Genomic DNA, 24566 nt, shown 5'->3' on the forward strand with positions numbered 1-24566 from the left:
ACGACAGAGGATGAGATGGCTGGATGGCATCACCGACTCAATGGACATGAGTTTGAGTAAACTCTGGGAGTTGGTAATGAACAGGGAGGCCTGGCGTGCTGTGATTCTTGGGGTCACAAAGAGTCAGACACGACTGAGCAACTGAACTGAACTGAACTGAACTGAAGCATATCTTAGTGTCAAAGTTCTCCAAGGATGGAGCTTCTGGCCACTCTCTCTAGAAGGTACTGGATCTCTGACTGAAAGATCTCTGACAAGGTTTTTGCAAAATTAATTCAAGCATCAGATAGGTGGTAAGATTAGATAATTTTTGAAAATCCCTCTTAACCCCAAGATTCCAATATTCAAACACCTTTTTGTGGGGCAATAGAGTTCTTGCAAAAGATTTTTTCTAATAAAAACAACAGAAACAAATGGTTACCTTGGGGAGTGGAACCAAGGCTAGAAAATCATCTATTTTCTTGCATGTTTGCTCTTTAGAGAGTTAATCTCCTTCCGCGGGAATGTATTTATATCTCTTTGTCCTCTTCTATACTGACTGACTCTGCTAATTTGCACATAGCGTGCTTTATCTTGTAAATATAATAGTCCATCCAGCATTCTCCCTTTGTGAGAAATCCCTCTTTACTCTCATAAATAACATGAACGGATATGAAGCATACTTTCCTTTCTTCAATAGAGACTATTCCCAAAAGTAGCCTGAAACATGCCAAACATCTGCTCCTACACACAGTTCAATACATGATACTGATATGTATCATCACTGGGTGAATTCTGAACACAAGGCCAATTAACACACTCCTGAACAACTCCTTCCTCCTCCCCTGGCCCAGTCACAGAAAGCTCAAGGAAATCAGAATAATTCTAATATTTGCCCAAATGAGCTATAACTAAGCAGGTGAATCTACTAAATTGAAAACCACAGTAGAGCATTCTAAAATTTAAATATAAATGAGATAAGTATAATGACAACTGTTTCTCTAATAAATATTTTAAATATATATAAGTACTTTACTCTCTGTTGAACTTTAATATTCACAGAGAATGCTTTTCCATATTGTGAATTGTTCTTGGAGTTGGGCAGACTTTATTGCCTGCTAAAGATCAGAAGGTGCAACTGTATACTCATTTTTTAATTCAACATATACTTATCTATGTCTTTTCTAGCTGCTGGATATATCATCATGGAGAAAACAGATATGGTACCTGTTCTCATGGAGCTTACTTTCTAGTAGAAAGATCAGCCATAATAGGTAAACAGTTAATGGAAAAGATTATTTAAGTTATGAATTTTTTTTAGCTATGCTGCATGTGGGATCTTAGTTCCCTGACCAGAGAACCTCCTGCATCGGAAGTGCAGAGTCTTAACCACTAAATAGTCAGGGAAGTCCCTAAGTTATGAATTTTAATGCTAGAGTATCTTTCTTTCCGACTCATGGCAACAAGCTATTTTTGTTTCATTCAAGTGAGCCCAACACCACAGCCATCAGTCTGTTTTCCCTTGATGATCTTCAGAGGGATAACACTGATGGTTTTAGGATTTCCTTAAATCTACTGGGTTTTTTTTCAGTCTTCTTTTCTTTAGAATTTCTACCCACAATTTTTATATTTTTATCTTAACACTTCTGATTTCAAAGTTTTGTTTAACTTTGCCCTTCCTTGGGGAAAAAGAGCTTGTATGTTCTCAGTATGAATCAAGAATTTTTTTCATTAAATATACTATTACAAACATATCACAAACTAATTATCTTAAATTATCAAAATAACCATTCTTCACAGTACTGTTTACTATTTTTTCTGCCTTTTTCTCATTTAACTGTCTACCCACAGCTTGAAAAAAAAAAGCATCTCGCCTGTATGTTTTATTCCATCAACAAGCGTTCTCCAGGCTTTCTAGTTTCAATGATCATATTTTTAGATGTGGCTACTCTTCACTACTTCTATTTCCATATAGTACAACAAACTACTCAACATTCCCTCTTGGAAAACCTCCACCCCCAGCTTCTTCACCTTGTCATTAGATCGCCTTAGTTTCACGTCATTAGTTTTTGAACAAATATCTTTATTCTGTTCCCAGGGGGCCATACAGTCGAGTCTGTCACTATTTATACCTGAATGACTAAAACAACTTCCCCAAAGGTTTAATATCTCAATTTCTCTCCCTTGCAATTGATCATGTACACTAAATCATAGTTAATCTTAAAACAGTCTGCCATTGCCCCTCTCTGTCTTCTCTGCCCTGGGAGCAGCTCTTGCCACTGCCCCCAGCCCCAGAAAATATATGCCTGCCCCAAGTTCATCTCTTTGCACTCACTGGTCAGGATTACCTCTCAGCTGCTGAGCCAACCACTCTCTGTGATGGTACTAACAGATGAGAGCTGCAGCTTGGCAGTCACATGTCCCCTGACCTTACTTATCCCTAACAGCAGCTTCCAAAATAGCACCATTTCAAGGGACATTGACACAGCAGCCAAGTTCATTTGGGTTGGAACTGCCACAGTCAGAGGGGCTTGGCTCTGGGGTAGGGATTAAGACTGTGTTTGGGAGCCTCAGCACTTGTTATGCCAAGAATCCATCTCTGAAGCTACAATTCTTCTCTGAAGCCATTCCGGGCTTTGCCCTCTTGGAGACCATGGGGGTCTTTTGCCTGAGGATGGCCTTTCTCATCCTCTTTGCCATGTGAAGGAGCTGTCTCCATCTTCCAGGGTTCTTTCTTCCACATCTTGTCTGTTCTGTATATTTATTTCCCTATACCTTTCCAAGCAGCCTGGGCAGGGGGAAAATGGTCAACTCAAGGTTTGACAGAGAGAAAACAAATAGTAAATACTGTATGAATAAGAAAAATTATAGCCTGCCATTACCCTAGCTAGGAATGCACCTTGGCTCCCTAATACCTACAGAATCAAGTTTCTTTTTCATGAACTTAGTGCTTAGAAAAGATAATGCTGAAACTGAATAATTCTATTATTAAACTGACCTTTTCATTTAGGAGGATTATAAATAACCTGTTTGGTCCCTGAAAACGATTTTGGATTTTTCAGGCTTATGTGCCATTGGCTTCTATGACTTAGGTACCTACCTATGTCTCCTCACATTATCTAGATAAAACTTTCCTAATTATCTTCCTCCCAAGTTTCTACCAAACTCCTTCCACACAGCACACACACGCGTGCACACACAAAGAAAAAAAAAGCTTTTTTAGAAATAATTTACTGAGTTCACTGACATAAATGGGAGTTATAAGAAGCACAAGCAAACTATTTCAGCATTATTTTGGCCAAATGTGTATACCTTTCCCATTTCCTTTACACCCACATGAAACCTACACTATGTCTTTTTCCATAGGCTCCAGCTCAGTAGCTTGAATTACAGAATGACATTCTACAGGCAACTTTTGGTTCAACATCCGCAAAACAAAATCAGCTCAGCCTTTGCAGAGAGGATCTACTAGTGATTAATAAATTCACCACTGCCCAGGAGGATAAAGAATAAAAAGAACAAACTGATCACTTTGTTGTGATTTCAAACTAAATATTTATCTTCTATGTATTTTACTTGTCGAAAGAACAAGACTGCAATTTGAGTTTATTAGTAACTGAAGCAGAACTAAAGAAAGATTCCTTATTAGCATGTTATAGCTACCTTTCAAAAACATCTATTTCTTCTTTCATGAAGATTAAACGTATGAAAGAAAATTCAAGTTCTTTTATTAGTATCATAACTAGCTCTTGCAATCAAGGAAAAGGAAGTTTCTCTTATCTTTCTGCCATATTTTATTGTAGTTAAATTAATACTTGTAGTTGTATTATGTCTTTAATACAAGTTAACTGATGCTTAAAGTAACTAAAGTCCAACATTTTTCCCTTTTTTATAATAATTAGTTTCTATTATCATAAATGTACTAGATTCTGAGAAACTCTGTAGACTTTTATATTTGCTATTTTTGCATTTTTCAAGATTCCCTAAAAACTATTCAAACTTATTAATACACATCAGTTCAGTTCAGTTCAGTCGCTCAGTCGTGTCTGACTCTTTGCGACCCCATGAATCACAGCACTCCAGGCCTCCCTGTCCATCACCAACTCCCAGAGTTCACTCAAACTCATGTCCATTGAGTCGGTGATGCCATCCAGCCATCTCAACTTCTGTCGTCCCCTTCTCCTCCTACCTCCAATCCCTCCCAGCATCAGAGTCTTTTCCAATGAGTCAACTCTTCACATGAGGTGGCCAAAGTATTGGAGTTTCAGCTTCAGCATCAGTCCTTCCAATGAACACCCAGGACTGATCTCCTTTAGGATGGACTGGTTTGATCTCCTTGCAGTCCAACGGACTCTCAAGAGTCTTCTCTAACAGTTCAAAAGCATCAATTCTTCGGCTCTCAGCTTTCTTCACAGTCCAACTCTCACATCCATTAATAACCACTGGAAAAACCATACCCTTGACTAGACAGACCTTTGTTGACAAAGTAATGTCTCTGCTTTTGAATATGCTATCTAGGTTGGTCATAAGTTCCAAGGAGTAAGCATCTTTTAATTTCATGGCTACAATCACCATCTGCAGTGATTTTGGAGCCCCCAAAAATAAAGTCTGACACTGTTTCCACTGTTTCCCCATCTATTTCCCATGAAGTGATGTGATCAGATGCCATACATGTATATATAATATAATATACATTAATATGCATAAGCAATCTCACTAGATGAGATCATAGTCAATCAATGCTTAACCCACTTCTCAATACCACTGTATAGGAGCTTCAGGCTATCAGAATTAACTTTATTGACTTGGAGAGTGCAGAAGACATGTCATATTCCAGGTCACTGGCAAATAAGTGTGCTTAAATACTTCTGTATCTGTATGACAATATTTACTTAACAAACACATAGAGTACTTGCTATGTTCAAAGACTTTTATGAATGTAAATTCATTTACTCCTTCTAAAAACCTTGTGAGCTAGGTAGCATCATGATCCCCATTTATAAACAGAGAAACTGCAGCATAAATAGGTTAAGGGTCTTGCCCAAGTCCACAGAGCTAATATAAGGAAAATTCACAATGTGAACCTAGCAATCTGGCTCCAGAATCTGAGCTCTTAAATGCTCTGCTAGGCTGCCTCTCCATCGTCAAAATTATTTACATAGTTAGAATATAATTTCAATACTAAGGATATTAAAGCTTTTAATTTTGTGAAAAAAATAACATTTTTCCTTTCATATCTGAAATCATTTCGTGGCTGCTCCTACACAGACACCCAAGGTCTTCCTGACCCCCCACCACACTGGCTCAGGTGCCCTCTTGCACCATCCAGCTCTGTGTCTTCTCCTGTGTCAGCACCTATCACGATTTCCGCATATTAAATACTACGTTCTTTCAGAGTAAGGAAAATGTCTTTTCATAGTTGCATCACAAATATGTACCTGTGCAGATAAGGCATTGTTACAAATCATACAGCGGCCAGAGTTAAATGACTTCCTTATCAAGTTCTGACACTTGTAATAGCAGATTAGGACTTGCCAGATGGCTCAGTAGTAAAGAATCTGCCTGCCAATGCAGGAGAGGCAGGTTCAATCCCTGGATCTGGAAGATGACCTGGAGAAGGAAATGGCAGCCCACTCCAGTATTCTTGCCTGGGAAATCCCATGGACAGAGGAGCCTCGCAGGCTACCATCCATGGGGTCACAAAAGAGTTGGACATGACCTAGAGACTAAACAACAACGACAACAACAAATAGATTTCTTCTCTTCACCCACGGGAACAGGCACACTCCAGTTTTAAAATTAGCCAATATGTGGACATAGGCTGGGCATTTGAAGGAAATGATACTGCAGAAAAACAGGTAAATGGATGGTCCACTTTCTTTTTGGCATAGGGCTTTCAAAATTTGAGAGGCTTCGAACTTATCAACACTGGAGTTTCTCATCTGAAGAAGTGGCAGCTCAGTTGCACTGAGCATTTGATGCTAAAAGCCAAGGAATGTATATGAAGCTCCTCTGACAAAACACTACCATCCAAACCTCACAGCAAGCAGACAATTGCCAGCTAGCGCGTTGCTCTGCACAGGAAATGACGTTATGTCATTTTATGCAAAGGACATCAAAACAACTTGTCAGTTCAACAGAGGATTTAGATACACCAGGAGAAGGCTTTCACGTATCACTTTAAGCATTTCCAGGAAAAATTGCCATAGAAGCTCTTAAGGCACAATAATTTGAACTTAACTAGACTTAACCAACACAAACCATAACTTTTCTAAAGTGTCTGTAAGTTTAAGGATTTGTTAGAAGATCTCTACTCACACTTCGAAAAGAAAGTTCTCCAGAGACATGGTGATCTATTTACTTTTATCCAGCAACATTCACTCATCAGATTGTTAGTTATGTATCCTTAGTGCTAGGCACTCTACTCGGTGTACTTACAGGAATCATTTTTCTGCCGATAAAACCATATTTTTAAATAGGGTTAATAATTTCCAGATATTTTATCAAATTTAACAACAGTAGATAATAAGTTTTCATAAACATGGGAATGAAGCAGAATTTCAATGGACACAATCCTACATCTTTTGCTGAATGCCAGGAACATATGTAGGTATGTGTCAGCTTATACACGTAGTTTGAGTGTTCTGATTAACTATTCATTTGGCATTTTTGCCTAATTTGATCGGTCAGTTTCATTGAAATAGTCAAACTGACTTTAGTGTGTAGACAGGGATGGCTGCAGGTCCATAACATGAGTGAGCTGAATGGACATCAGAAGACCAACTTCCCTGGACCACAAGCTTCTGCATAAGAACCATGACTTCTATGGTTCTGGGGCTGGATTCATTTCCCAGCACGGGCCAGGCATCAGTATATTAATGCTTGAATAAATGACCCCACATAACCTCTTTCAAACCTATGAAATTATTTCCCATTTATAAAAATTTCCAGAGACACCAGACATGAAGACGGCCACTTGGCCGTTACCCTTATAATATTAACCCTTCCTAAATGCAAAGATCATATTGAGGCTCTTAAAGCAAAATGATTTGAAACTAACTAGATTCATGAACCAAGGCAAAGTATAACTTTACTAACAGCTATTCACTTCAGTGAGATTTCCTTAATGCTCTTAACTTTTCATCCCTGATCCTGTTTTATTTGGGGTTTTGGTTTTTTACCTTTTGGTTATCTTTTGAGGGTAGTCTAATTATTGTTAGAAGCTGACAAAATAATAAATTATAACTCTGCTTCTTGGTAACCAGCTTCAATTCTTTTAACAATACATGATTATTCAAGCTTATCTTATTCAAACTTATTCTTCAAAATATTGGTAATATTACAATATGAAATGTGCACCCCCCACCGTACTATTGGTACCCTTTCTACTACAATGCATGTCTGCATAATCTCTTAACTAAACTCTAAGCTACATCAGGGTCCAGGTTCCCATCCCTTTTTCTTGCCATCTCTGACAAGTTACACAGGACAGTACTCCAGAAACATGTTGGAGAAAGAAATAGAGTACTGCAAACCGAGGACCAGGAGCTAGCAAAGAAAAGTGTCCCAAAGCTCTCTGATGGAAAACTAAATTACAGATTCTACAAGAAGCAAAATATTCTCTTTTACTCTCCCTCTTTTAATCATCACTTTTAAAACTTATGCATCATCATAATCAAATTCCACTAGTGCTAACCTGACAGTGTCAACATTTTGATGTATTTATCGGGCAAACCCAAGAGCCATTCTTGGGCCCTAGCCACCTCCTTCTGTGCTTAGGAACCCTAACGGTTACTTTTCCTGCTTCTCTTGTAGCCAAGGATTCTCATGTGGCACAGTTCTAGCTGGCACTACCACTTGCCTGGTCTTCCTATCGTGACATATGATGTCTAAACCTGCATTGTGCACATTGCAACCATGAAGCTAAAAAAAAAAAGTGAAAATGAAAGGCCAGCTTGTTGGGAACAGTTAAAGCAAAGATAACATAGCATTATTGAACTATGCAAGCAAACCAATGTAAGCAATCTGCTTCTTTCAGGAAACTTGATATGAGGAACAGATTTTTATTTGTGTAAGCCACTGTTAACGTCAAATGCCTTTCAACTGAGTCATCAATTAAGACAGTTATGGTTTAAATCCCAATTCTGCCTTTTACTAACTATCTGACTTTGGGCAAATTACTGAACATCTCTAAGCTAAGTTTCTCATCTGTATAATGGACACAAGTATAACTGCCATTAGAGGATTGTTGTTAATTATTTTGAGAAATATGAAATAACCCATGTAATTAGCAGAACTCTAATATTACTCTCAAACATTGAAGAGATATATATACTAATACTAAAATATAAACACATACAAATATTTTTAAAGTAAATGCTGTGTCTTTTCTCCTTCCAAAAAATTGCATATAAAAATTAAACATTTAGGGTGGTAGAGAATTCAACTTTTTGTAAAATAATTTTCACTCTATATCTCTTTTAGATCAAGACATCTACAATTAGCATTAAAATGTATAAATACACTTGTATAATTGCATTAGGTGGTACCATAATTACTATAATTTAAATTTTTTGTTCTAGTTATTGTCATAGAAAAACAAACCGCTTCCTCAAGCCTAAGGATAGACTGGAATGGCTCACGGTAACTCTCAACTTGCTTTTACCATCTCACCCAGACCCAAGTCATTGTGAATCTTTACCATTTCATTTAGTAGGATATTTTCAGAATATTCAACCATTTCTTTTGGATCACTAAAGAAAACAGCAGGTCTCTGGGTTTTATTTCCCCTTGTTTTAGTCATAAGCATTTCAGCTTCACCTCAACAAGATCATCATTCCAAATGCTTCTCTTTGGAAGCTTTATCTTGCAAGGTTAATAAAAGACAGTGTCCCTAAGCCTAGAGATTTTCCATTTATAGCTTTCCATTAAGATTCTTAAAGGTAGATATTATTCCAATTAAATATTTAAAGGTAGATCCTTTCATGAAATAGCTTTTTTATTAATTCAAAAAGAGATAATTATTTATACTTCTAAATCCTTTCTAATAGGATTTGAATTGACCTACAACAAAAGACATAAATAGATCAAGATGGAAATAAATCAAAACATACCATGGTACTAGAAAAGTAGATGCAAATATAAAATCATCATTGATGTGATTATGCACAACATTCAGCTCTGAGCTTCCATGAGACTAAGAAGAAAATGGAAACATAGTTGATTAAGCAATTTCTCACAACTTTATAGAGCAGAGCTGTAATACTTTTATATACTGATTCCAAGTGTGGCCTTGGTACTAAATTGCATTAGGCATTTATCTTATGGGTCTTTTTTCAAGGAAAATTGAGTTTCATAATATTCAGTATTTTCATCAATGAGGTTCACTAGCTGCTTTGAACTCCAATAAAAGTCAATAGCATGACATTATGCCAGTAATTTTTAAATTATTTTTAGCCGTGGAACCAGGGAAATAAAATATTATGCAGCAGCTCATATATAACATGGACAAATAAGAACTGCTCTAATTGAAACAGAATTAAAGGGCCTGAAGCTAGCATAATCACTGACTACAGACTCTGGGTAAGGAAAAAGCCTATGTAGCCAAGAAACTGATCATATTAGTTACAAATATTAAAATGGAAATAAAATGTCCTGCAGCTAATATCACATTTAATGGTAAAAGATTGCATATCCTCTCCCTATGACTGGGCACAAGGCAAGAATGTCTACCCACATCAGTGCCACTCTACCTGACATGGGACGCCCTAGCCAGCACAATCAAGAAAGTGAATGTGGGAGGGAGAAAATACCAGGCACACAGATAGGAAAAGAAAAAGTAAAACTATCTTTACTTACAGTCAATCTGATTGAGTACTGGGTGTATAGAAAATCTTAAAAAAAAAAAAAAAAAGCCACTAGAGCTAAGCAAGGTTGTAGCATACAAGATCAACACCAAAAGAATCATTACTTGTATTTCTATATACAAAGAGAGAATTGGAAATGAAACAAAAATACATTTATGATAGCATCAAAAAACTATGAAATATGAAAATTTAACAAAATGTGTACCCAAGTAGGATACTTAAAATTATAAAATATACTGAGAAAAATTAAATAAGTCTTAAGTAAGGAAGTTGCTGAAGACTAAATTGTATACCTCCCACTTAAATTCATATGTTGGAGCCCCAATTTCCAATGTAATGGTATTTGGTAATGGGAGCTTTGGGAGGTAACTGGGTTTAGATGAAACAATGAGGCTGAAGCTCTTATGATGAAATTAGAGCCCTTATAGAAGGGAAAACATGAGAGGGCTTATTTCTCTCTATATATACACAACACAAGAGGGTCATACAAGCATACAGCAAAATGGCAGCTGCCTTTAAGTCAAGCTAAAGAAGCCTCAGCATAAAAACTACTTTGCTAACTTGATGTTGGTCTTCCTAGCCTACAGAACTGTAAGAAAAAAAAATTCTGTTTTTTAAGGCATCCAGTCTATGGTATTTCATTATGGCAGCCCATGCTATGACAGAGATATTACCATGTTCACAGGTCAGTTGGCTCAACGTTGTTTATCAATTCACTCAAAATTGCTCTACAAATTCAGCAAAATCTCAATTAAAATCCCAGCAGGCCCGTAAGAAAGAAAGTGAAGTCACTCAGTCGTGTCCAACCCTTTGAGACCCAATGGACTGTTGCCTACCAGTTTCCTCCATCCATGGGATTTTCCAGGCAAGAATACTGGAGTGGGTTGCCATTTCCTTCTCCAATATAGCTCAGCAATTCCACTCCTAGATATATACCTAAAATAATTGAAAACAACTGCTAAAACAGATACGTTTATGTCAGTGTTCACTGCAGCATCATTGACAATAGCCAAAAGTTAGAAACAACTCAAGTGTCCCATCCACAGATGAATAGATAAACAAAATGTGGTACATTTACATAATGGAATATTATTCAGCCATAAATTGGAATGAAATTTGATACATGCTACAATATGAATGAATCCTGAAAACATTAAGTGAAATAAGTCAGTCACAAAACAACACATAATATATGATTCCATTTATGTGTGATGCCTAGAACAGGCAAATTCATAGAGGCAGAAAGCAGATTAGAGATCACCAAGGGCTGGGAAGTATTGAGTATTGACCCTTAATGGGTACAGACTTTCTGTTTGGGGTCATGAAAAATTTCAGAAATAGTGGTAATAGTTGCATAACATTGTGAATGTAATTGATGTCATTGAATTGTATACCTTAAAATGGTTAAAATAGCAAACATTATGTTTTATATATTTTACCACAATAAAAAAAAATATTTACAAAAGAAAATCCTAGGAAGTTTTGTTTTGTTTTGTTTTTGTAGAAAACAAGTTGATTGTAAAATATACATGACTATATAAAGGACCTAGAATAGCCAAAATCACTTTGAAAAGATTAAGTTGAAGAACTAATACTACCTGATCTGAAGACTCACACTAAGGCTACAATAATCAAGATAGTGTAGTATTAGATATGTAGCTCCAATATGATCTATATAGATATATAGATCAATGGAGGAGAACTGAGTATCTAGAAGTAGATTCACATACAATCAATTAATTTTTGACAAGATGCCAAGGTAATTCAGTACTGAGAGGAGTCTTTCCAGTGAATGGTGAAGAACATCCGGATGTGCACATGAGTAAGTGAACTTTGAGCTTTCCTCAGATTATACATCAAATTAACTCAAAATGGATCATAGACAGAAATATAAACACCAAAACTATAAATCTTCCTAAAGGAGAAAACTTTGCAAAAATCCAGAATTAAGCAAATGAATTTCACCAAAATTAAAATCGAATCTTGAGAAACCCCATTAAGAAAATAAAAAGCTAAGCACCAAAATGGGAGGGACCAGGATGAAGTGTTACACGTATATGTATCTATATATGCCGCTACTGTTTAGTCACTAAGGTGTGTCCAACTCTGTGACTCCATGGACAGCAGCCCACCAGACTCCTCTGTTCTTGGGATTTCCCAGGCAAGGATACTGGAGTGGGTTGCCATTTCCTTTTCCAGGAGATCTTCCCAACCCAGGAATTAAACTCGAGTCTCCTGCTTGGAAAGTGGATTCTTTACCACTGAGCCTGGGAAGCCATGTATATATGTGTGTATATACACACATGTATACATGTACACACATACGTGTGTATAAAGCATATGTATGTAAATGTACAAATACTTTCACATGTGTGTATATATGTGTATATATATATGAATGTGCATATATGAATTTATGCATTTATAGATTCATATATATGAATTGATGTGTGTGCATGTGTATCTGACAAAGGACTTGTATCTAGAACTTAATAAGACAACAAAAACCTATCATATAAAATTATCAAAAGGTTTGAACACTTTATAAAAGAAGATATACAAATGGCAACTAAGTACATCAAAAAATGCATAACTACATGAGTCAAAAGAAAAGTGCACATTTAAACCACATTAACATACCATTGCAAACCCATCAGAATGGCTAAAAATTTAAAAACTGGATCAAGTCTCATGCAATGCTGTTGGGACAATAAAGTGGTATAATTACTTTGTAAAGCAATTTGGCAGGTTGCTATAAAGTTCAACACACATCTGTCATATGACCCAACAATCCAAAGAATGATTAAACCATATGCCTACTCTAGAAGAATATCCATGGCAGATTTACTCTTATAGCCGAAAAACTGGAAACCAAACCAACTATCCATCAATAAGTAAATGGATAAACAACTTGTGAAACACGCATTAAATGGACTACTACTTAACATTAAAATATATAGACCATTTTACTATTGTTACATGCAATGACACAGATTAATTTCAAAAACATTTTGCTGAGCAAAAGAAGACATACATACTATATTATTCCATTTATACAGAATTTCAGTACAAGCAAACTATTTTAAAATGACAGAAAATAGTTCAGTGTTTGCCCAGGATTGTGGCTAGTGAGAGAGAGGGGTGACTGCAAGGTGGCAATAAGAGAACTTTTCTGGGTCATGGGATCGTCCTGTATCTTGACCATGATGGTGATCACACAGATATATGTTGTTCATCGCTAAGTCGTGTCCGACTCTTTGCAACCCCATGGACTCTGCAACATACCAGGTTTCCCTGTCCTTTACTATCTTCCAGAGTTTGCTCAAATTTATGACCATTGAATTGGTGATGCCGAAACTCATTGAGCTTTATACTCAGAATCGGAGAAGGCAATGGAAAATCCCATAGACAGAGGAGCCTAGTAGGCTTCAGTCCATGGGGTTGCAAAGAGTCAGACACGACTGAGCGACTAAAACTGAACTGAAGTTCAGTTTGAGATTAAACAAAATCCTGAGTCACTAGCAAAATCAAGGGCAAGCTCTCCCTTATGCCCAGCTGAGAAAGATCCACATTCTTTTCCACCAGCAGTGAACATATTCCAGGTCAACAGCTCAAGAGCCAGGAGCCAGACTATGAGGTATTTTCCTCCTGGAAGAAGATAGCTGCTCTGGCAGTGGGTACTTGAGATAGGACTCAGGAAACCTTTGTTAAGGCCAGCTCTCCAGAAGGTATATTCTTTAGTAAATTATTTTATCTGTGAATGGTTTGAGTTTTGTGCTTTTTTGTCACTTCCATTGCTTACCTACCCAGGACCATCCACTGATTCTCAATTCCTCACCTTCAAGATAGACCAGAAATTATTTTAAAACAAAACTGGTGGTATTTTTTTTTTTTTTTTGCACAGATAAAAATTCATCCTGTTCCCTAAATTTCTTAATAAAGTTCATTTTCAATGATGATGATACTGTCAATTTCTAATTCTAATATTAATATCATGGTTCTCAAACACTTCTGGATCTTAACCAAATCTTCAGAAGTCTATGATGGGCCTGAAACCAGAGTCCAAGGATTTGCATTTTAACATCTCCCTAATGATTCTAGTGTAGATAGCCTTCAAACACAGTCTGAGAAACACCACTCTCACGGGTTCCCTATTTCATAGCTTTGCCAGAGACACTTAAATTTTTATTTTTCCAACTAGGTTGGAGTCAGTTGACAGGCTAGATACTAATTAAAATATATAATCAAAGTCAATTTAGTCACTATATATTTTCTTCAAATATGTCTCTCATGAAGACATAACAAGATTATTTTTGTGTGGAGTAATAGATATATGATTTCTGACCTTGCTTCTGTTAAACAAATCTTAAATAGAAATCGCATGGATTCTATAAATAACATAGTCCTAGGAAAACAACCTATAAAGAATCTTTATACTTAACACTTAGAGAATGGCAACATGGACTGCTTAAAAGAATATGAAAGAGCTTGCTGTTACAGATTAAATTTCTTCTGAGAAAAAGTGTGAACTCTTACAGGTGGCATCCAGATGGGGAATTAGTCCTTTCTCACTCACAGAAAGAAGTCAATAAAACCTTTTCTACACAGTGGAAGAAAGGGAAGATAATCTGTGCCAAGAAATTTTGCACCCTACGCATTGGAAGAGTGTTGCAAAGCTTGGAAGGAGCCCATATTAGGTGTAACCGTGTAGTGTCAAACAGAACAGATAACTAAACTACCAAAACAGAATTGATGAAGAAGCAATATTTCAAAGTCTAAACTTTGAACAAAGATAGACAGATTTCATGACTATGTCTGGTTTTGCTCTTAAAAATGACCAATGCAACATGAACCCACATGGGTCAACATGCAAAGCAGAAGATAATGAGTTATGGATACAAGTCCTTTGTCATATACATATGCACACACATCAATTCATATATATATATATATGAATTTATATATATATATAAATTCATATAAGTACATTCATATATATACACGTATCTCCAGAAAATAACTAGGATGACAATAGGAGAAGATCAGTCACAACTCACCAGAGACCCTCCTAGCCTCTCATGGTTAAGGATTCACTGACTTGATGGACATGAGTTTGAGCAAGCTCTGAGAGTGGGTGATGGATAGGGAAGCCTGCCATGCTGCAGTCCATGGGGTCAGAGTTGGACACGACTGAGTGACTGAACTTACTGAACTCCTTAATGAGTCAAACTGACAGTTAACCCCAGAACAATATGTAGTCGCATCTGAATGCAATTGTTTATAGATTTTTTTTAATATATGTGTGTATGCTTGCTAGTTACTTAGTCGTGTCTGACTATCTGCAGCCACATGGACTGTAGCCCACCAGGCTCCTCTGTCCAGTGTGACATCCCATTCTCAGTTATTCCTGTTAAAGACTTTATAGCCACTTTCCCTGTTAAGAAAAAGTATTCCAACTAGGTGAATCCAATCAACAACTGCAACTGTGATAACAGCATCTCTTTTTATTAGTGGCCCTTTTAAAATTTTTAAGTTTGTTGTGAGTGCTTTAATCTAAAAAATAAATTATTTGAATATGAATTCAATTAAACAACTCAGAAAAGGACTGCATAAGTTTGGAAAAAAATTGATGGTCATTTTTAAATAATTAAATTAATAATATAACAAACACATTAGTAAGATCAAAGAACCTAGTAGATAAAGTTAAAAATTAAATTACTGACTAAGGGAAACATTTGAGAAAATCAAATGAATGCAGAGAAAAAATATAAAACCTAACACAATTATAAGAAAAATAACATATATAGAAGGCAGAAAAGGTACATACATGCAACAGAAAAATATCCAAAGATATGGTGCAACTAAACTTCTCTGATAATTAAGGGGAAAAGAATTAATCTGTATATTGAAAGCACACAATGTCAATTCCAAGAAAAAATTGATAAGCAATGATCACCTGCAAGAAAGACCTTTGGCTACAAATTTTCCCCCAACTTCAAGGGTAAAGAAAAATAACTTAGTTATCAGTTCTTGCTGTCTATTAGTCTACCTTCACACATAGATTTTTTTTAGGATTATAACCATCAAAATTATAATGACTATTTCTGGGAGTAGAATTTGAGGTGGGCAATCACATTTTTCTTCGCACTTTCTCTATTGTTCTTATATTTATAATGAACATATACTACTTTAACAAAAGCAAAACATTATGAAAGGAAGGACGGGAGGAAGGAAGGAAGAAGGGACGGAGGAGGAAAAGACTATGGATTTGCAAGGTACTATTTTATCACTTTTAAGAAACACCTGGAGTAACAGGCAAATTTGGCCTTGGAATACACAATGAAGCAGGGCAAAGGCTAATAGAGTTTTGCCAAGAAAATGCACTGGTCATAACAAACACCCTCTTCCAACAACACAAGAGAAGACTCTACACATGGACATCACCAGATGGTCAACACCGAAATCAGATTGATTATATTCTTTGCAGCCAAAGATGGAGAAGCTCTATACAGTCAGCAAAACAAGACCAGGAGCTGACTGTGGCTCAGACCATGAACTCCTTATTGCCAAATTCAGACTGAAATTGAAGAAAGTAGGGAAAACCACTAGACCATTCAGGTATGACCTAAATCAAATCCCTTATGATTATACAGTGGAAGTGAGAAATAGATTTAAGGGCCTAGATCTGATAGATAGAGTGCCTGATGAGCTATGGAATGAGGTTCGTGACACTGTACAGGAGACAGGGATCAAGACCATCCCCATGGAAAAGAAATACAAAAAAGTAAAATGGCTGTCTGGGGAGGCCTGACAAATAGCTGTGAAAAGAAGAGAATCGAAAAGCAAAGGAGAAAAGGAAAGATATAAGCATATGAATGCAGAGTTCCAAAGAATAGCAAGAAGAGATAAGAAAGCCTTCTTTAGTGATCAATGCAAACAAATAGAGGAAAACAACAGAATGGGAAAGACTAGAGATCTCTTCAAGAAAATCAGAGATACCAAAGGAACATTTCATGCAAAGATGGGCTCGATAAAGGACAGAAATGGACAGAAGCAGAAGATATTAAGAAGAGATGGCAAGAATACACAGAAGAACTGTACAAAAAAGACCTTCACGACCCAGATAATCACGATGGTGTGATCACTGACCTAGACTCAGACATCCTGGAATGTGAAGTCAAGTGAGCCTTAGAAAGCATCACTACAAACAAAGCTAGTGGAGGTGATAGAATTCCAATTGAGCTATTCCAAATCCTGAAAGATGATGCTGTGAAAGTGCTGCACTCAATATGCAAGCAAATTTGGAAAACTCAGGAGTGGCCACAGGACTGGAAACGGTCAGTTTTCATTCCAATCCCAAAGAAAGGTAATGCCAAAGAATGCTCAAACTACCGCACAATTGCACTCATCTCACACGCTAGTAAAGTAATGCTCAAAATTCTCCAAGCCAGGTTCCAGCAATATGTGAACCGTGAACTTCCTGATGTTCAAGTGGTTTTAGAAAAGGCAGAGGAACCAGAGATCAAATTGCCAACATCCGCTGGATCATGGAAAAAGTAAGAGAGTTCCAGAAAAACATCTATTTCTGCTTTATTGACTATGCCAAAGCCTTTGACTGTGTGGATCACAATAAACTGTGGAAAATTCTGAAAGAGATGGCAATACCAGACCACCTGATCTGCCTCTTGAGAAATCTGTATGCAGGTCAGGAAGCAACAGTTAGAACTCGACATGGAACAACAGACTGGTTCCAAATAGGAAAAGGAGTTCGTCAAGGTTGTATATTGTCACCCTGTTTATTTAACTTATATGCAGAGTACATCATGAGAAATGCTGGACTGGAAGAAACACAAACTGGAATCAAGATTGCCGGGAGCAATATCAATAACCTCAGATGTGTAGATGACACCACCCTTATGGCAGAAAGTGAAGAGGAACTAAAAAGCCTCTTGATAAAGTGAAAGTGGAGAGTGAAATAGTTGGCTTAAAGCTCAACAGTCAGAAAACGAAGATCATGGCATTTGATCCCATCACTTCATTGGAAATAGATGGGGAAACAGTGGAAACAGTGTCAGACTTTATTTTGGGGGGCTCCAAAATCACTGCAGATGGTGACCACAGCCATGAAATTAAAAGACGCTTACTCCTTGGAAGGAAAGTTATGACCAACCTAGATAGCATATTCAAAAGCAGAGATATTACTTTGCCAACAAAGGTTCATCTAGTCAAGGCTATGGTTTTTCCTGTGGTCATGTATGGATGTGTGAGTTGGACTGTGAAGAAGGCTGAGCACCGAAGAATCGATGCTTTTGAACTGTGGTGTTGGAGAAGACTCTTGAGAGTCCCTTGGACTGCAAGGAGATCTAACCAGCCCATTCTGAAGATCAGCCCTGGGATTTCTTTGGAAGGAATGATGCTGAAGCTGAAACTCCAGTACTTTGGCCACCTGATTCGAAGAGCTGACTCATTGGAAAAGACTCTGATGTTGGGAGGGATTGGGGGCAAGAGGAGAAGGGGACGACAGAGGATGAGATGGCTGGATGGCATCACTGACTCGATGGACATGAGTCTGAGTGAACTCCGGGAGTTGGTGATGGACAGGGAGGCCCAACGTGCTGCAATTCATGGGGTCACAAAGAGTCAGACACGACTGAGTGACTGATCTGATCTGATCTGACCCCCCCACAAAAAAAAAGAATAGGAAAAAAGAGGAGGAAGAAGAGAAAGAAAGAAAAAATAATCATCCATTTTGTATTGATCACAAATCATGTATGTGAATTCTTTGGAACATCTGCTTATATCTGATATATTAGAATTTTACTCAGTGATTTTGCCTGATATTTGTCTCTAATTTAGAGTATCTGAAAGAGAACTCTGTACATATAGAGACCCAACTGTGCTACTGATTAAAAGAGGTGTGTGTTCCCTAAATATTTACATTCCACTCTAGGAGAACACAGAAATAATTTAGTGTGCCTGTTGCTTTCCCATTAAAACATACTCTTCCTCAACAAAACCATTCTGGATCATTTTCTACATCCAATTATCTTTTCTACTAGATCTCTGGTAGAATGTCAATTCCCCGAAGACATAGGCTGTGCTGTCTCTTTGTTTCAGATAATGCGTGGCTTTGCATGGTGGAAGTACTAAAAATAAAAAATAAAATTGTAAGCTAATTGACAGTTATGGTGATGATATTGTTTCAAACCCCTAAGGCCAGGCTGTGAACTGTCTTGACCAGACATATCTCCAAACATCTGATATTTGTAAGTAGCAGATCTAAGTGACTTTGCCAAGAACAATTCTGTTTGCAATGAGTCTCTTAGAATTATCTACTACCTTCCCATTTCCTCTCTTGGCATTTCACTTAGAATTTTAGCAACTGGCTCACTGGGAACCTCTCTTCCACTATGCCAGGCATTATTTTTAGTAACTTGAATATGCCTTGTTTTCTTTCTCCACTGTGCTCATTTAGCCAACACCAAACCCTACCTACTCCCCACTTGCACCCCAGGACCTGAAAGTGGCTGGGAAAAAAAAACACACACTTGAGTTACCTGATCTCATTTAAACTTTTAAGGAACAATTTTAAGAAAACCATTCCTTTTATAAAAATAAATGATGACCATAAATCTCAAGAAACACCTCATCACCATTCAGCATCCTTCTGTGCTTTTATTTTAAGTTCATTTCCTACTCTACCAAAAATTTATTTTATGTACTTTTCTTCTCATCTCAAGCCCTCAATACTCTCCCTCTGCCTCTCACTCTGGGCTGATGACCTTGATTTCTAGTTCACTGAAAAATGCAAAGGAATCAGAAGAAAAGATCCTCATTTTCTTATCACTGAATCTTCCAGCCTTATTTCACATGACCCATACACTTGGTCTTTCTTCCCCATACAATGGAGGACCTCTCCTTGGTCCATTTAAACCAGTGCCCTGGATTCCATTCCTTCTCCCCTCTTGATAAATGTTACTGAAAGTCTACCCACCTTTTCTGCTCCCTCTTCATTTTCCCCTCTCTCAACTGGGTCATTTCCATCAGCCTGTAAACCACTTATAAAAAGTCTCTAATCTTGAAAAGCAAACAAACAAACTCCCTTGACCCTATTTGACCTCCAGCTTCTGCCCATTTCTTTGCTTCTCAATTGGGAAAGAGTATCTCTACTTACTCCCATTCTCTCTTTAATCAACTCCAATCAAGCTCAGCCTCCACCTCTGCCACAGAGCTGTTCAAATCAAGGTCAATAACAGCCTCTATTTTGCTACATCTGTCTCCAGATTACTCAACCTCTCAAAAGTGTTAACTTTATGGATAATAGCTTTGTTCTTGAAACACTTGGTTCATTTGGCTTCCAGGAAAGGATGCTTTACTGGTTTTCCTTTCAATTCTTCAGTGTTTTTTTCTGTTTCCATTGCTGGCTCCACCTGTTCTAGATGTTAGCATTCTCAAGAGCTCAGGCCTTGGCTCTCTTTCCTTCTATACTTACTTCTTCCTAGATAATCTCATCTAGTTCCATGATACTATATAATTACCAATAGGATAAATATTCCCAAATCACACAGATATTATATGGTCCTCATATTCCATATTCGAATCTTTGTATTCTACTTCCAGGCTTCCATCCATGCCCTAAGCTCACAATTCTTGGTGTCCTGCTGCTTCCTACTCAAATCTCCACTAGGTGGTCTAATAGACTCTTATACTAATGGCCAAAGAAAAACTCTTTGTGTCTTCTGCAAGTTCTGAACCTCCCCCAGTTACTTCCATCTTAGTTACCAGCACCAGGACCAAAGTGAAACCATTTGTTATTCATAATTTTGATCAGTATATAATTTTAACTATCCCTTCCCTCAATCGCAAAGAGTCGGACACGACTGAGCGACTGAACTGATCTGAACTTCCCTCAATCCCAATTCATCTCATCAGCAAATTCTGTGGGCTTTGTCTTCATAAATCCAACATTTATTGTCACTTCCAGTGCTATCACATTTGCCCAAACTACATCATTTTTCACGTGGACAACTGCAGTGCTTCCTAACTGGTCTCCCTGTTTTCATTCTTACCTCTCTATATTCCATTCTCCATTGAATAGTCAAATTGAGCTTTTAAAAACAGAGATTAGATTGTATTATTCCCCTTTGAAAACTGTAATTGGTATCCATCCATTGATACTTTTTTGAACCTAATTCACATAATTCCTTTTTTTATTGGAATATAATTGCTTTATGATGTATGTTAGTTTCTGCTGTACAACAAAGTGAATCAGCTATATGTATACATATATATGCCCTCCACCTCAACCTCCCCTCCCCATTCTCTCGCCTAGGCCATCACAGAGCCTCAGGCTGAGCTTCCCACGCTGTGCAGCAGGTTCCCACTAGCGATCTGTTTTGCACATGGTCAAGTATACATGTTAGTGCCACTCTCCCAGTTCATCCCACCCTTCCCTTCCCCACGCCCCGTGTCTGCATATCCATTCTCTATGTCTGCATCGCTATTCCTGTCCTGAAAATAGGTTAATCTGTACTATTTCTTTTTTTTTTTTAGATTCCATATATAGTAACCATCGATTGACTCGACGGAATTTAAGAGTCAAGAGTCATGACTCACAGGGTTCCACATAATCTGGCCTTTCCTTACCATGTGGAACTCATTTCCTGACCACTCCATTATATTCCTGCCTCAGAAACATACTAAATCTCCATCTCTCAGGACATTTCCAATGCTGTCTCCTGAAATTCTCTCCCCTAACATCTTCTCATATATGGACCCTTTATATCACTCAGATATCCTCTTAAATCACTCAGATATCCTCTCCAGCATCACTGTTGCAGTGAGGTCTTGTCTGACCAGACTATGTAAAACTATGATGTTTTACACAATCATTCTAAGTTCCTTTTTTCTGCTTTCTTTTCTTCATAGCACCTACGAATGTTTATGAGATGTATTCACCATTAGAATGTAACTCCCATCCTGCACCATCTTGCCTCTGACCGACTCAAAGAAGCATTCTTCTAGAAAATCTCAGAAAAACTTGGATTGAAAAAAAAAAAAGTGGTAGAAGAAAAAGAAATATGGGCTGAAATTTCAACTGTCCACATTTTAAAGCACATTCATCTTTATAAATATCGCACTATTAAAATTCTTCCTCACACCTCAAGACGTAGGTACTAAATTATCCGTGATGCGTTTGTGAAAAGCATGCACTGTTCTCTAAATTATTTAAGAATATTTACATTTTATGTTGAAATCTGATCTCTCAGTGTTTGTTCAGATTAACTACTAAAAGTAAAACATTCACTAAACTGTGTTTTTGCTTGTAAAAACATTGCTTCTTGATTTAGTTTACATTTGTTAATTTTAAATCATTTAGTAGTTACAAAAACAAAATTCAAAAATTCTAGGGCCACTTTAAAAACAACCTCTGTTCCCAGTTATTCTAAAGCATCAAGCATTGGTCACGAGAGCGTTTTCCATATGTTTTTAAGCTGCCTTCTGTATAGCAGAAATAAAGGATACATCCATTGCTTATCCAGGGAAAGCAGTTAAAAATCACCTGTTCTGATTTTTCAGTATTTCCAGTATATTCGTATCTATATCAGTGGAATAAATTACTTATGAAAATCATTAGAAAATATTACATAACACAAGTCACCATCACAGCTTAAATGTCTAAAGCCTATCTTTCATTTGCCTTCTTCCTTGTTTAAATCTGCCAGGCTGAGTTTTGAGCCACATAGCTTTTCCTGAATTGACAGGGGAAAGCAATGATGCAGAACTTACAAGTTTGCTTTCCCATCCCTGCAAAAAATCATTTTGACTTTGATTAAAGTGACTGACCACTGGGGGGCTGACCGAATTGATAGACTGTTATTTTACCTGTTAGAAAATCAATTCTTTCAATCAAGAGGGTTAACCTGATCGTGTTTCAGGTATGACTTGAAATAATGGTCTTTATCAATGTTGAGATAACCAGCCCAAAGCAATCGCTAAAGAATGAAGTATTTCAAAACTTACATTCTTAAACTCATTATCTATCACTACATTAATTAGGAATTTTGATCATCTAGACTTATTTTCTGTTGGGTCAGTTTCATGAGACACTAAAGTATTAATAAAATTGACACACGTATGTATCTCGGGAAAACTCTGCTAGCCTTTGCCTTGCTTCAGAATTTTGCCAAGAGAACACACTGGTCATAGCAAATACTCTCTTCCAACAACACAAGAGAGGACTCTACACATGGACATCACCAGAAGGTCAATACCTAAATCAGATTGATTATATTATTTGCATCCCAAGATGGAGAAGCTCTATAGAGTCAACAAAAACAAGACCTGGAGCTGACTGTGGCTCAGGTCATGAGCTCTTTATGCAAAATTTAGGCTTAAATTGAAGAAACTAGGGGAAAACACTAGACCATTCAGGTAAGATCTAAATCAAACCACTTATAATAATACAGTGGAGGTGACAAATACATTCAAGGGATTAGATCTGGTAGACAGAGTGCCTGAAAAGTTTGCAACATTATCCAAGAGGTGGTGACCAAAACCATCCCAAGGAAAAAGAAATGAAAGAAGGCAAAGTGGTTGTCTCAGGGGGCCTTACAAATAGTTGAGAAAAGAAGAGAAGCAAAAGGCAAAGGAGAAAGGGGAAAATATACTCATCTGAATGCAGAGTTCCAAAGAATAGCAAGGAGAGATAAGAAGGCCTTACAACTCAAAAAAATAGAGAAAAACAATAGGATGGGAAAGATTAGACATCTCCAGGAAAACTGGAGATACTAAGGGAACATTTCATGCAAAGATGGGAACAATTAAGGACAGAAATGGTACGGACCTAACAGAAGCAGAAGAGATTAAGAAGAGGTGGCAAGAATACATAGAAGAGTTATACAAAAAGGCTTAATGACCCATATAACCATGATGGTGAGGTCACTCAACTAGAGCCAAACATCCTGGAGTGTGAAGTTGCTGGGCCTTAGAAACATTACTGGGAACAAAGCTATGGAGGTGATGAAATTCCAGCTGAGCTATTTCAAATCCTAAAAGAGGCATTCAATGTGCCAGCAAACTTGGAAAACTCAGCAGTTGCCTCAGGATTGGAAAACATCAGTTTTCATTCCAACCTCAAAGAAAGGCAATGCCAAAGAATGTTCAAACTATTGTACAATTGTGCTCATTTCACATGCTAGCACGGTAATGCTCAAAATTCTTCAAGCTAGTCTTCAGCAGTATGTGAACCAAGAACTTCCAGATGCACAAGCTGGACTTAGAAAAGGCAGAGGAACCAGAGATAAAATTGCCAGCATCCACTGGATCATAGAAAAGGCATAGGAATTCTAGGAAAATATCTACTTCTGCTTCATTGACTACACTAAACCCTATGACAGTGTGGATCACAACAAACTGTGGAAAATTCTTAAAGAGATGGGAATACCAGATCACCCTACCTGCCTTTTGCGAAATCTGTGTGCAGGTCAAGAAGCAACAGAATTGAACATGGAAAAACGGACTGGTTCAAATTTGGGGAAGGAGTACACCAAGGCTGTATACTGTCACCCTGCTTATTTAACTTATATGCAGAGTACATCATGCAAAATGCCAAGCTGGATGAAGCATGAGTGGGAATCAAGATTGCCAGGAGAAATATCAGTGACCTCAGATATGCAGATGATACCACCGTTATGGCAGAAAACGAAGAGGAACTAAAAA

General features: G+C 37.4%; 1 protein-coding gene and 1 pseudogene across 2 annotated transcripts in view; one reads left to right on the top strand and one right to left on the bottom strand.

Moving 5' to 3' along the window:
• The window catches only part of LOC109557834 (ATP synthase F(0) complex subunit C2, mitochondrial pseudogene), a 58780-nt pseudogene extending 56097 nt beyond the window's left edge, over nucleotides 1–2683 (top strand).
• GRM8 (glutamate metabotropic receptor 8) overlaps nucleotides 1–24566 on the bottom strand; it is an 850055-nt gene that overhangs the window by 570075 nt on the left and 255414 nt on the right. The window lies entirely within an intron of this gene.

Source organism: Bos indicus, chromosome 4, assembly GCF_029378745.1.
Source record: "Bos indicus isolate NIAB-ARS_2022 breed Sahiwal x Tharparkar chromosome 4, NIAB-ARS_B.indTharparkar_mat_pri_1.0, whole genome shotgun sequence".
Lineage (NCBI taxonomy): Eukaryota > Metazoa > Chordata > Mammalia > Artiodactyla > Bovidae > Bos > Bos indicus.